The sequence below is a fragment of the Lactuca serriola genome, chromosome 3, assembly GCF_051521515.1.
Source record: "Lactuca serriola cultivar US96UC23 chromosome 3, Lser_US96UC23_V15, whole genome shotgun sequence".
Taxonomy (NCBI): domain Eukaryota; kingdom Viridiplantae; phylum Streptophyta; class Magnoliopsida; order Asterales; family Asteraceae; genus Lactuca; species Lactuca serriola.
In genome coordinates, this window is record NC_136410.1 from 142,188,695 (window position 1) to 142,203,798 (window position 15,104).

Here is a 15,104-nt window from a genome sequence, read left to right on the forward strand (position 1 = left end):
AGATTTCCCTGATATGTTTACTGAGGATTTTCTAGGAATGCCTCTCGAGAGGCAGGTCGAGTTTCAGATTGATTTAGTTCCTAGTGTGACCCCAATAACCAAGGCAACATATCGCTTTGCACCACTAGAGATCTAGGAGTTGTCTATGCAACTTCAAGAGTTGCTACACAAGGGATTTATTTATACGAGTAGTTCACCTTGGGGAGCACCGATCCTATGCGTAAAAAGAAGGATGGCTCACACTGGATTTGTATTGACTATCGGGAGTTGAATAAGTTAACAGTGAAGAACTGCTACCTACTTCCGAGGATCGACGAATTATTTGAACAACTTCAGGGTGCATCTTGGTTTTCCAAGAATGATTTTTAATTAGGATACCATCAGATGAGTGTCATAAATGAGGATGTATAGAAGACAGACTTCAGACCTCATTACGGTCATTACAAGTTCGTGATGATGCTTTTTGGGCTCATAAACGCCCCAAAAGATTCATGGATCTCATGAACTGAGTATTGATGCCGATGTTGGATCGGTTGATGAATATGTTTATTGATGATATTCTAGTCAACTCCAAGACCAAGGAGCAACAAGATGATCATTTGCGGGAGGTATTGGAGACCCTGAGGAGGGAGTGGTTGTATTCTAAGTTCTCCAAATGTGAGTTTTGGTTGCACGAGATGCAGTTCTTGGGGCACATCATCAACCAGAGAGGTATATTAGTCGATCTGGCCAAGATCGAGGTCGTGAGAGGTTCCGAGAACCCCATTTGAGATTCGGACTTTCCTGGTTCATGCAGGATATTACCGGAGATTTAGCCGAGATTTCTCCAAGATTGATGTGCCATTGACCCGCTTAACAAAGAAGAATCTTACTTTTCGGTGGGGACCCTATCAACAGTTGGCATTTGAGACTCTGAGGAAAAGGTTGTGTCAGGTCCCAATTCTCACCCTTCCCGAGGGTATGGATGATTTTGTTGTTTATTATGATGTTTACATATCGGTTTTGGGAGTTGTCCTTATGTAGATGGGTCATATGATTGCTTATGCTTCGAGGCAGTCGAAGCCTCATGAGGCAAATTACCCTACGCATGATTTGGAGTTGGGGCTATGGCTTTTTCCCTCAAGATTTGGAGGCACTATCTATATGGGGGTTAGGTGTACGATCTACATAAACCACAAGAGCTTGAGGTACCTGATGGATCAATTAAACTTGAATATGCGGAAATAGAGGGGGTTGGATGTGGTATAGGATTATGATTGGGAGATTTTGTACCACCCTCAGAAGTCTAATGTCACACCCCCAAACCGGAACGCAGGAAACGATCAGGGCGGAGGACGTGATGTACAGTATCATGACAATGCACAATAGTAAAACAAGCAACAACATCCATTGCATTAATAATATAGTTAATACATGTTTGTTATTTGTATAGTTGTATGACACCAAAAACGTATAACAAAAATAAAAGATGAGTCTTGAACATGCTCCGTCTTCTCAAAACTTGTTCCTGTGTACCTTTCTACTGGTTCCCTGAGAATACAAGTTATTTTGAAAGAGAGTATTGAAATTTAAGTTGGTGAGTTCATAAGTATTTTAGTGTCAAGTGTTTGCATTTGTTTCATGAAAATATTTGTATTTGTTTAGTGAAATGTTTGTATATTTCCCAAAAAATCCTATATTTTCTTCTAAAAATGAAAAGTAGTCTTTTACCCAAGACCCAACTATTTGTATGTTTGTTCTCTTTTAATAGTGTAAAATGTATGTTTGTACTTGAAATAACATAAAATGTATGTTTTCCATATTTGTAAACTATCTTTACTAGAAAAATAGTATGCATTTCTCATATGAGAATATCACCGTTTGAATGTAATGGAAAATGAACATTTACAGTAGTATTATGTAAAATACACTACTGATGCATTAACTGCCTTGTAACCAAACTGGTTAATTAAGGTTAAAATATGATTAAGGTTATAACCATGCTTGATTGACTAGTATAAAACACGACGTTCTTCAAGCATCGAAAATGATATGACATTTTTCACATGTAGACCTATATGTTCCATTGTAGCTAGTAGCAAGGTGTGGGATGGTCAGTCCCGTATAGGTCTATACACAAACTCACGCTCTCCCTCCACGAGACTCTGGTTACAAAACGTGACTTAGCAAGAATATTGATATGCCATGAAATAGTATCTCACATTTTAGTTATCTCGTTCATGCACATATAGTATGTAAGTTCCTTTTTGTTCTTGTAAATGAATGATATACTTTCTAATGAATAGTAAGAGTATGTATGTATTGATTCATGTATTGTTTCCCTATTCTAGAAAATAGTATGTATTGATCCTCTAAACTATACCTATTATAGTTTACTAGTATGTTTGTTTGAATTGTAAATGATTCGGAGAAAAGACTCAATTGCCCAACATATGCAACTGAGTTAAGTATGATCTTTGAAAATGTGGTTTAATATTCGTGTATATATTTAGCAAGTATAATTATGATTTAGCCGCAATCAAACTAGTGATCCAACCCTAAGCCCACAACCAAACAAGGAACAGGAGCTACGGTATTTAGCAATAGTCCTAAGTCTGTTAAAGCATACCTATACATAAATATATAAATGAATATGATTTTTATAATAAACAGAAATCTAAAAATAGTTTAAAAGAGTTTTAAGATGATTTTGATAAGTATTTGAGCATAAGAAATCCTTTTGTTTGCTTGTTTTCACATGTAAATGTTAACACGATTAAAATGTGTATTCCCCCCCCCCCCTAAAAGAATTGTAGGGGTATGAACTCACCTTATGTGAGTGATTCGTTTGAATGTTCGATATAGGATAATTGTTTCCACAAGATAGATTTCGAGGCAAACAAGTCCTAAAATGCATTTCACGTAATATATATGTATATAATTAGTGAATAGAATCATAAGAATGATAAATAATTGTACTAATTTGTAAGTTTTACTTACAAATAAGAGTTTTAGAAGCAATTTCAGAAAGCTGCTTTGAGTTTACCACCAGCCCTTAAGTTTACGGCCCAAGAAGATCTTGGTGTTCTTGGTGACACCAAGAAGATTCAAGGGTTTGCAGCCCAAAATATGAAGATGGGAAGATGATTGGTTGCAAAAATGAAGAACAATTGGTGTTCTTGCCAAGATCCTATGAAGATTCAAAGGATGTTGGATGATAGTTAAGAGGAAATGAGGGTTTACGGTTGGTGTCTTTTGAGAGAAAAAGTGTGTTTACTGCTAGAAGGGTAGAAGTGATGAGGAGTTTACAGTCCAGTACCTATATAGGGTCAAAAATGATGGTACACATACGTTGGTTCTTGCACCGAGTGCATAAGACCGCCGTTTATGGTTAGAAGAGTTTTTGGCTGCAAACCGTTTGCGGTCCGAAGTCTCAAGCTATGCGAGGGTTCTCGGATTTATGTAATTCACTTCTAAGCAATAATTCTATTTAAAAGGTTTTTAAATACATCTAGAATTTAAATCTAACTTAAATAAGGTAGATGAAACAAGAAGTTTGACTTTAGTTTGAATTTTACAATAATGAAAATAACGGGTTGTCACAACTAATATGGTGGCCGATGCTTTGATTCGTAAGGATATAAGTACACTTATCGAGGATATATATATCTAAAGATGGTTATCATATCTCCTTTATTAGATTTGATCAAAGAGGCTCAGGTGGAGGGATTGAAAAAGGAGAATTGGAAGGCAAAGCGGATCAGAGGATAGATTCCTTTATTCATCAGAGATAGTCGGGGTTTGTTAACTCGGTGTGGTAAATTTTGGGTTCCAACTACTGGTGAGGTGAGGCATACATTTCTAGAAGAGGCACATAAGTCAACGTTTTCGATCCATCCGGGGGCTTCGAAGATGTATAGGGATTTGAAGTTGAGTTATTGGTGGCCATGTATGAAAAGGGAGATAACATGATTTGTACAACAATACCTGACTTGTTGGAAATTCAAGGTCGAACATCAGAGGCCCCATGGAAAGTTACAACCATTACTCATTCTCATATGGTAATGGGAGGAGATCACCATGGATTTTATTACAAAGCTGCCAAGGGCGGAGTGTAGAGTTGATTCTAGCTAGGTCATTGTTGATAGATTGAACAAAAGAACACACTTGATACTAATTGCATAGATCATATCTGCAGAGAAGCTAGCTCATGATGTGGTGGTTCGGCATGGGGTGCCGGTTTTGGTGGTTTCGGACCGAGATATTCACTTTACCTCCAGGTTTTGGAGGAAGATTCATGAGGAGTTGGGTACTTAGCTGCATTTTAGTACAACATACCACCCCCAGACCGATGGACAGAGCGAGTGGATGATTCAGACGCCCGATGATATGCTCCATGCGTATATGTTAGATTTTATAGGGAGTTGGGATGCTTACCTTCCATTGACCGAGTTCTCTTACAACAACAGTTATCACACTAGCATTGGCCGACCACCTTTTGCAATGTTGTATGGGAGAAGGTACACAACCCCGATTTGCTGGGGGGAGGTCGGGCATCGAGTCATGGGAAGTACTGAAGTGGTGCTTAAAACCATTGAGTTGATTAAGCTGGTTGCAAGTTGCGTAAAGTTGGCAGAAGAGTCGTGCAGATCGAAGACATTCAAAAGTCGAGTTTCAGGTTGGGGACTTGGTGCTTCTGAAGGTTTCACCTTGAAAATATTCCATCCGGTTTTTGAAGAGGGGCAAGTTGGGTCCCTAGTTTATGGTCCATTCAGGACTTCTTCCCGAGTGGGCAAGGTTGTACACTGGTTGGATTTTACCGATGACCTCAGTCAGATCTATAACACCTTCCTTTTCTCTCAGTTGTGGAATTATGTAGCCGATAATTCAGTGGTGGTTCCTTTAGATGATATTCAGGTCGATGAGTGCCTAAATTATGTGGAGAGGCCGTTTGCAATTCTCGACAGGAAGAACAAGGCTCTATGCAACAAGGTGGTGAACCTAGTGATGGTGTAGTGGCAACACCAGAAGGATTCATAGTGGACGTGGGAACTAGAGGATGAGATGGGGGAGCACTACCTATACTTGTTTGTAGTAGTGGATTTCAAGGACAATGTCTAATTCAAGTGGGGGAGATTTGTAACGCAAGTGTTCCAGGTAATTTTATTTCAGCATTGATTCCTTTCAAAGTTTGCATAATTTGTCCCTACCATGGGCGTCCGAGATAGGTATGTAGAGCGTAGGACCTTAAAAGATGGTTGTGAAATCCCTCATGTATGCTGGGCATACGTATGTGTACACTCGGCAGACGAAAGCATGGGAAAAACCCTAATTTTTAGGGTTTGGACCCTATTTAAAGACCTTTATGGCCTTAAACCCTTTCTTACCTTCAGCCTCCATCTCTCTTAGCCTCCATATCGAAGCCCTAATCTTTGTGTGTGAGTTTTGAAGCCTTTGAGTGATATTTTGGTGTTCTTGGTGGTGAAGCAAGACCTATGGAGTTGTAGTGTTGCTCTCAAGCTTGGACTTTCTTTGCTAGATCTTGTTTAAGCTTAGATGTATGCACTTTTTGTTCCAAAACCTTGATCTTTGTGATTATTGAATACACTAGAGCTTTTAATTTGCCCTTTCAAACGTTTAAGGGTATATAGTGTCATAAAACGCATGCTTGGTCCTTGACATTCATCCGTGCAAGAGTTATGGAAGTTTAGATGATGATATAAGTTAGGGTTTTGCTTTTTAGCTTCCTTTTGCCATGAAAAGACATAAAGGTTGCACCTTTATGGATTTAGAAATTTTATTAGGCTTGGATTTAAAGTTTGGACATTAAGTCTTAACCCATTAAGACCTTAAATTAAAGTTTCAGACTTAAGTGATTACGATGGGCGTAACCTGTGTACGTTGGGTGTAGAGGATTATGGCCCCATAACCTTTTTGTGGTTCAACCGTACACTGGGCGTAATGTGGAATACGTCGGGTGTACTCCTAGAAAACCCATCGGGCCATTTTTGGGCCTTGGTCCATTAGGAGTTTTGGGTTTTTATTAGTTGGGTTTTGTTTAGGAAAGGCGAAATGCTATTTTGCCCTAAATATGATAAAGTATGATTTGGACCATTGATTATGGGTCAAAAACCCTGATTTTTATTAGGCATGTCTTTGGGTTTTCATTAGTGTGAGGAGTCGTATTAGCAACAACTAGAGTGTGTGATTCGGTTACCTTTAGTAAGAGGTGAGCCTTCTTACCATACTATTAGGTTGAAGACACCAAGGTTAACCCATTATTCTGTATGTGTAGGATGTTTTCCATTATGTAACTATTACTTATGTGATTGTATGATATATACGTGGAGCCAATTTGGGGCCCGGAGTCATTATGGACTCAGGGTTGATACAGACGAGGGGTTGATATGGGTCTGACACAACTATTTGCTGTTACATAGGAATGATACAGACCTGGGGGTTGTTATGGACCTAACACAGCCTCGTGTTGTTATATTTATGTGTTTAGTGTATGTGGTATTTTGGGGAAGCTCAGTAAGCTTTGTTCTTACTGTTATGTATTGGGTTTAGGTACTTCCGATACAAAAAGGAAGAACCCATCATGATGGCACAACATCCTCCCCCTCACGATTTCCGCATTTTATGATCTTTGTTACTCTAATATTTTGTGATGGTTGTATTTTGGATGTTTTCGAGACATGTGATGTTTTGATTGATGAATTGAAAAATGAAAATTTTACTTATGGATTTTGGGTCGTTACACCACCCAACATATCCTTTTCTTATTTTCGAACTCTCCCCATAATATTTTTCTCATAATCTTTTCTAGAGTACTGATTACTCCAATATGTGCTACAAAGATTGTGAAGAAGTAAGTGGGTAAGTTACCTAACACAGATTTGAGAAGTGTTAGCCTTCCGCCAAATGAGAGAGTTTTGCTTTCCATGTTGATAACTTGGATTGAAATCTGTTGATTACAAGTTACCAATTTCTTATGAGATTCACGCTTGCACCAACCGTGTAACGTGCCGTTTATTTAAATAAATTAATATATTTATGTCCCAGACTAAATTGTGAAGAATTTTAGGAGTTAGGGGTTAAAAGTGTAAGTTCCAGATTAATTTTGTAAGTATTTATGAAGGCAGAGACTAAATGGTAATTTATGGGACTTCTTTTGAAAAGATCTTAGAGGTCCAGGGGCTAATTGGTAAATTCCGGAGTTTATTTGTAAAGAAATTCAGAGAATGGGGTTAAAAAGGTAAAATAGGGACTTAGATTGAAAGGAATAAGAGAAAGAGGGGCTGGAATTGTATATCATGGGAAGTTTGGTTGTGACCGGGTATATTAACTCGCCACTCTTCGGGATCCCTAACCCAGGAGCCTTAGCAGCCGCAACCCCCCTCTCTTGTATCCCCTCTGCCGATCGCCACCTTCCCTTCTAGACTTCCGGCGCCGCACCATCATCACCGTGGAGATCGGAAACCACCTCCGTGACGAGCGTTGTTACTGTTACCCTTCGCCGACGACGACAAGGCCGCTGCCTCCTGCCTCGTCGTATTCACTACTTTCTCACCCCTTTTCTGTTCGTTGACTTATCTTTGTAACCGGTGGGAGTTGCCCACCCTCGCTGTCGCTGTTAGAGCCTTACAACCACTAAGGATCGGTGCCACCGTCCCATTGCTACGTTGTCACGGCTATTTTGCCACCCCAAACGCCACATTCGCTGCATGTGACATTGTGGGCTCCGAAAGTCGAGAATCGGGGACGGGTTTTAGGCCGCCATCGGTGTCCAGTTGTTGCTGTTACCACCGATTATGCTGTTGCCTGTCGCTGCCTTTAGCCACCAGGTGGGTGGCTAAAGTGTTATATGCATTCTGGCATTTTTTTGTGCGTGTTTGTCAAGCCGGAAAGCCGAGGACCGCCACTGCCACCACCGTGAGGTGGTGGCTGCCGCCTAGCGCCACCGCCGACCACCACGGTGTGACTGTGTGTGTGTGTGTGGTATTTTTGATAAAAGCCTTTGTAACTGTAATTAGCATTGAGTAATGAAAATAATTATAATAACCACCACCTTAAGGTGGTAGCCGCCGCCGTGAGCCGCCATTGACCACCACTACCCGAGGTGGTAGCGGGTGGTGCCCCTCAAGCAAAACCCTAATGGACCTAGCAACACCCTATTGGGCTTTAAGATTCATTTTGGGCGTATTGGGCCATGGTTGGGTGGAAACTCTAATTAGGGTTTAGAAAACCCTAATTGTGAGTATTTGGGCCTTGGACTTATTGGACCCACTTTTGGCCCATTGAGATTGAATTGTGTATTAGGCCCAATTTCTCCATATCATTTATCTAGTAGAGTAAAGGACTCAATGGATTAAGTTCTTAATGGGTTAAGTAAGAAACACTTAACCCAAATTACCATTTTATGTGAAACCATAATTTAACTTGGGTTTGTTGTTGGACCTTTCTTTTGGGCTTTGATGTGACATCCCCAAATTTCTCGGCCAGAAAAGACCGATTTAATTTATGCTTTTTAAAAATCAAATCAGAGAAATCTTTATAAAAGATGTTGCGGAGTTGGTCCCCAAAACAAAATATGATAAAAGTTTGTCAAAACCTTTCTTTAAGAAATATATCATTTCTTTTTATATCAAAACCTCGGGATGTCATGTTCCAATACAGATCAAAAGCATAAACAAGACATTATAAGCCTTACGACAATTATTTGTAACTACTGGCCTATAATCCAAAATTCACTCATCATCATCATCCGACTATGCTCGGGGTCCTCTACCAGTAATATAAACAGCTGAGTGGGTCAGGCTTGGAAGCCTGGTGAGCATATAGGGTTTTCAACCGACAATACATAAATTTATTATGTTTATACATCAATCAATCAACCTAACTACCCCAAACCCCATTATTTTATTTATTTCTTAAGGGTTTACCCTAAGAATCAACTATCACTCCTTCCTAAGGATTCATCCTAAGGAATAGACACAAAGTCACCTCGTGACCGGGGTTTATACAACGGACACTAATTCCATAGCTGCCAAAGTTTATTCAACATGTGCTAAGTCCATAGCTCTCATTTATTGACAGTATTATTTACAGGTGTTCTCTCCTGCAATACATGTCAATGGGTTTTTAGAGTACAGCAAATGAACATATAGTTCATTACACCTACAGGTTGCGGGCCTGCTAGTGTTCCATAGACTGTCTAGAATAGTCCATGGTTGTCATCCATACTCTGCTGAATGACGGGGGCCAACAATTTGGGTAAGTGATTCTCTCAAATTTTCACCACTCACCCTTAACTCATGATCAATATTATTGATCATCTCCTTTATCCAACTCACCTTTCATCATACCCACTATTTCATCTACCCATGTTCTACCCAACATATTTTGTAGATAAAAAGCATATACAGTTTAAAACTTGTATAAAACATCAATTCAACAGTCACATCAGTCAAACAATTAATATATTTACACATAACACGTATTTCAAGGTAAATACTTCATATCTATGTGTAAATTGAAAGTAACTACACACTCACTTATTTTGGTGAAAATCGGGCAGCAATTCGTTTCCTAAAACGATCGTTTCTAATAAAACCGGGAGTTTTATTGAGAAACCGGGCTCTGCGAAAGGTCGGGCTTTGAAACCGAAAAGATAAATTTTCCGGGCTTCTCGGGCACTTCGTGGGGTATTCCGGGCTTTACAATCGATACCGGGGCTTTGCGGGATGTTAAGATGAAGAAAATATGGAGAAAGGGGCTAAAAGTGGCAAAATTCCAAAAGTAACCGGAAACCCTCGCAGGTACCCTTCTATTTATAGGGTCCGAAGTTTGATCCAACGGCTGAGAAGTCTCCGGATCCGACGGCTAAGAGGCTTCGCAGAGGGTCTCGCACATGCCTCGCACCTGGCTCGCACCTGCGAGGGCTCGCTGTCGGCTTCTAAGTGGACCGCGGCTTGCTGGCGCACCTGCGAGGCTTGGAGCTAGGCTATGCGAGGCGCGGACACACGCGGCAGCTGGGCGAAGCTTCGGCTGGGGAGCTGGCTGCTTCGGATTGGGCCTCCTCCTCGGTCGAATCAGAAGAGGACACGTGGCTCGCATGACTCAGCAGCCTCGGTGACTCAGCAGCCTAATGACTCAGCAGCCAGGTGACTCAGCAGGACACGTGTCACTTTCTAAGCGAGGGTGACGTGGCAATTATGTGACTATGCGAAATTTCTCGGTTTTCGTGCCAAAACTTCTAAAATCCATAACTTTCGCATACGAACTCCGTTTTTAACGTTCTTTATATGCACGTGTAGCTAAAATTACGATCTACAACTTCCGTTTAGACTTCGTCGGCTAATTTTGACTTTAAATTTTATATTATTATTTTTAACAGACCGGGACAGGAAATCTGTTAAAAATTCATAACTTGTTCATCCGACGTCCGTTTTCGTCAGACTTTTTACCGTTGTGCTCCTAATGACGAGACCTTCAATTCTTGTTTAGGTTGTGTCGGCTAAAAACCGCTCGATCTAAAATTCGAGTTTTTAGCTGTCTACTGCTGCGCTGAAACTTCGAAAAATCATAACTTCCTCATACGAAGTCAGATTTGGGCGTTCTTTTTATCGAACTTCTCGGTTTAACGAATACTACGACTTTCGTTTAGATTACTAAGGCTAAAAAGTAGTTTATCAAAAACTCACTTTGTACGACATTCAGCACCGTGCCGGTTTTGTCGCGAAACTTCAATAGGTCATAACTTCTTCGTTGTAACTCGGATTTTGGTATTCTTTATATCCCCGAAATCCTTGTTTCGACCACTACAACTTTATGTAAAGATATCGGGCTTATCTCACACTTTAATTTTGATGCTTATTTTTATTTTTAATTAATTAAACCCTAATAATTAAGCATAAAACACATAATTCACATAAAATTCACATAATTCCTTTTCATTTCTTCTAAATGAGTTACAAAGGTTAACCTAGACCATTATGTCAATATTAATGCCTAGCCTGGAAGCACGGGCGTTACATTTGATGATTGGGCTATTAACGGGCCATCCAAGATCAAGCAAAGGGACTCGAATAATTAATGGGCTTGGAGGTAAGGCCCATGTGGGGAGTTGGGCCCAATTTGGAAATTAGGCCATATATAGGCCATAGTTTGGGCCTTAATGATTATATGTTATTTGGCCATTAGAGTGTCAAATGATGGACTAGAATAAATGGTTGGGCCTTTGAATAAGACCATGTAAAGGCTTGGGCCCGATTTGGAAAATTAGGCCATATGTTGGGCTTTGATTCCTAGTTTGACTTTTGGGCCTATGGATTGGACCTTGGGATGGAATAAAGCTAAGCTTGGGGTAATGTAGTAATTATCCAAAGTATGTATTTATGGTTATGTAGTGGAACCCAATTATTAATTGGGTGATGTTTTGATGTTGACAGTTCGGGAACCTATCAACCAACACTGGAGTTTTATCTGCGGGACTTCAGCAGTGCCAGATGAGTCTTCTCACCATACCCATGGGTCTAAGGCACCAAGGTCGGCCCATTGTGTGATTATGATATATGTGTTAGCCATTTTATGTTTTGATATGATATGTGATTGTGTGTTTTGCATGAAGACCCCGAGGAGAGACCGTGGCATTGGATGTAAGACCATGTGGGGTAGCCCATGGCAATCCTAGGTAAAGACCATGTGGGGTAGCCTATGACATTGGATGTAAGACAATGTGGGGGAGCCCATGGTAGTCCTAGGTAAAGACCATGTGGAGTAGCCCATGACACTATTATAGGTTTTATGTATGCATGGCTTATGTGATATGTGTGTAGTTTTTATAGCTAACATGATATGCGATATGTGTGTAGCTTTTATAGCTAACAGGATATATGATATGTGTGTAGCTTTTATAGCTAACAGGATATGTGGTATATGGATTGTGTGTGTGGTATACTCTAGGAAACTCACTAAGTATCGTGCTTACGGTTTCCAGTTTTGGTTTTAGGTACTTCATTTTCAAAGGAAAGGAGTCGGCTCGATCGCAGTGCATCACAATATGTTTTCTGTACAGGAGGTCTTTGGGATTATACTCTGATATTATCTTATGATGACATTCCTGATAATTAACACACTGGTTTTGACATGAGATATTATTATGAATGTTTTATACTGATGGTTTTATGTAATAACTTAATTAAAACAAAATTTTTGACCTATATTTTTGGGATGTTACATACCGGTACTCAAGGTAGGTAATTAGTAAGGAACTTGGTTCACATCATAAAGGAGATACCCATCGAGTTGTCTTTCGACCTTTGAAAATTAACTTTTAGTCCCAATGATACATAAAACATCTATTAATCCTTGCCAAATTTCTAATATTGTTCTTGGACCATTCACCCACAAAGAAGGCATCATTTGCATAAAACAAATAGGAAACCAAATCGTTAGTGTGTGGGATTTTAACCCTTTGGAATACCCCCTTCTCGCAAATTGTCTTCATGGCAATGTTAAGTCCTTCTATTGTAATAATGAAGAGAAATACGGATTAAGAGCCCACCCGCCTAACACCTTTCTCCATTATAAACTCATTCGTTGGAGAGCCATTGGATAAGACTAATGCCATGGCTGATGATAAACATCCTCTTATCCATCCTCTCCATTTGTCTTCGTACTCAATTTGCATTAGAATGGAGTCTAAATATTCCCAATTGACTGATTCAAATACTTTATCAAATCAACCTTAAACAATAAAATATGCTTTTGACTTGTTTGGCCGAGGAGCATAGTTCATTGACTAGAAGGGGAACGTCTAGAATGTTTTATTCTACAACGTAGGCTGATGGTACTTCATCGATGTTGTGCCCTACTACCAATTTCAACCGGGTTGCTAAGAGTTTTGTGATTATCTTGTACATACATCCAACAAGACTTATTGGGAGAAACTCACTTAGATTAAGAGGATCTTCGACTTTTTCGATCATGGTAATGAAGGACGAGCTGCATCCTTGCATGAAAACACCCTATTCCTTGAAGTATTTAACAAAAGAATAGATGTCTCCTTTGAAATATCCCATTGACCTTTGATAAGTTTAAATGTAAATCCATCTGGGCTAAGGGCTTTGTCTTTTTCACATGCCGAAACCACCAATTTGATTTCATCCATGGAGAAGTGTGATTCCAATTTTACATTGGCTTCAGAAGGGAGAAGGGAGGGAACATCTTTCGTGAAACTTGTTTTTGTAGAAGTTAAGAACCTCAGCTTTTATTGCATTGACCTTAGTACTCTAGACGCCATTTACCATGAGGCTATTTATATTTTTTTTTCTGTTCATGTTATTCGAATATCAATGGAGAAACTGAGTGTTTTCATCACTGTCAATAACCCATCTTATTCTTGATTTTTGTTTCAAGTTCATTATCGCCTATTTCTCCATTTCTCAAATTTTCCTATATCCATTCTTTCTTTCAGCCAATTCTAAGTCGGTAAGTGGTCGAGATTCGACAATTGTATCCAGTTTGTCAACCCACAACTTCAGATTTCTTAACTTTGTTTCTTCTTTGAGATAATTAGTGACTCTCCATTTTTTATATTATTCTTGAGATGTTTGAGTTCGACTTTAAAAATTCATCATGGGCGTCATTTCAGCTTCATTAGATGAAGAAGCACAATCACTATACTCAACCCCATTTGATTGTAATCTAGGTTCAAATTCACTTCTATTGATATTAATAGTATGATTTTCCATAGTGATCGGTGCTAGTTCATGGTCTCTGGAGTTTCGACGAACAGTGTGGGTTCATTAAGGACGACTATTTGGGATATGAACTGAGGAGAGAACCTTGAAGAATTGGGCTAGTGAGCAAGGTGGACGGAAATGGGCCAAAACAACCCTTAAGTAAGAGCCCATTTGTTTGGTTTACTACAATATGTGTATCTGTTATTGCATGGCTCCCACCTAGGGTATTTAATATAGTTTTTGTTAGCAACGTACCATTTTCATTTATTTTCGTCGAGTTCCTATGCACTGTTTCATCTCGCACTTCATTCCCGAGACTTTGAATCACATGCGTTGAAGAATTTTCATCATCTCCGACTTGTTTATTATCTCCCAGACCCATCTCAGGAATTCGCCCCATCTGTCTTTGTTTATCATGAAGTTTCTTACAACAACAGACCGATCAAATACAATAAGTATTTTCACTCCACCGATGTATTTGATTTTTTGTAGTTTGGTTCTCCTTAAGTGCAAGTATGGATTGCATGTGTCCTAGATGTGATAGTGAGATTGCTTGGACTCCCCTGAATTTGACAAATACAAAGTATTGCCCATTCTGTCCCTTCCACCCAGTGACCCAGGATAGTATACGTCAGTGACGTCGCCATATTTTTCGAACAACTTCCATATCTCTTTTCTTCTAACATCTGTTGGAACATTCATCACAAAGTACGTGGTCTCATCTTCCTCCTTCTTGTATACCGGTTTCTTCTTCTATCTTACTTCCGTCTATGTCATGTCTCCTTTGTCAACCAACTCAAGATCTAAATCCATCAAAAGTCCAAATTTTCCTTAACTAGTCATCACACTGCAACTTTGTAACATTACAATGCAATTAAATAAAATAAACACACGGATATCTAAAGTCACAAAAACTCATCAAGAACATGTAAGCTAGAAAATATAGTTGAGGATAAACGAATTACATACCTTCAATGAAGAACCTCGATTAAAGATGATGATCATTTAAATGCAAACCTATTTAATTATATGACAGTAGAACACAACTTTGCATTATAAAACCTCATAACGCTCTAAAAACAATTTACATCACACTCTAAAAACAATTTAATTGAGCACATATGAAAAAATTCGGGCATTGATGAATAGTTTGCATAACCCTTATCTTTAATTTTATATTTAATTTAATAGTATAATTTGGTTTTTGGTAAGTATGTTTGATAAATTAAAAGTATCATTTATCTATTTATATTTAATGTTATATTTAATATAAAAAAAATTATTTGTTTCAAACTAAAATATTTACTTTTAATATTTTTGTCATTATATATAACATTAATTATGAGGAGACTTGTCTACGGTTATTTTTTTTTTATT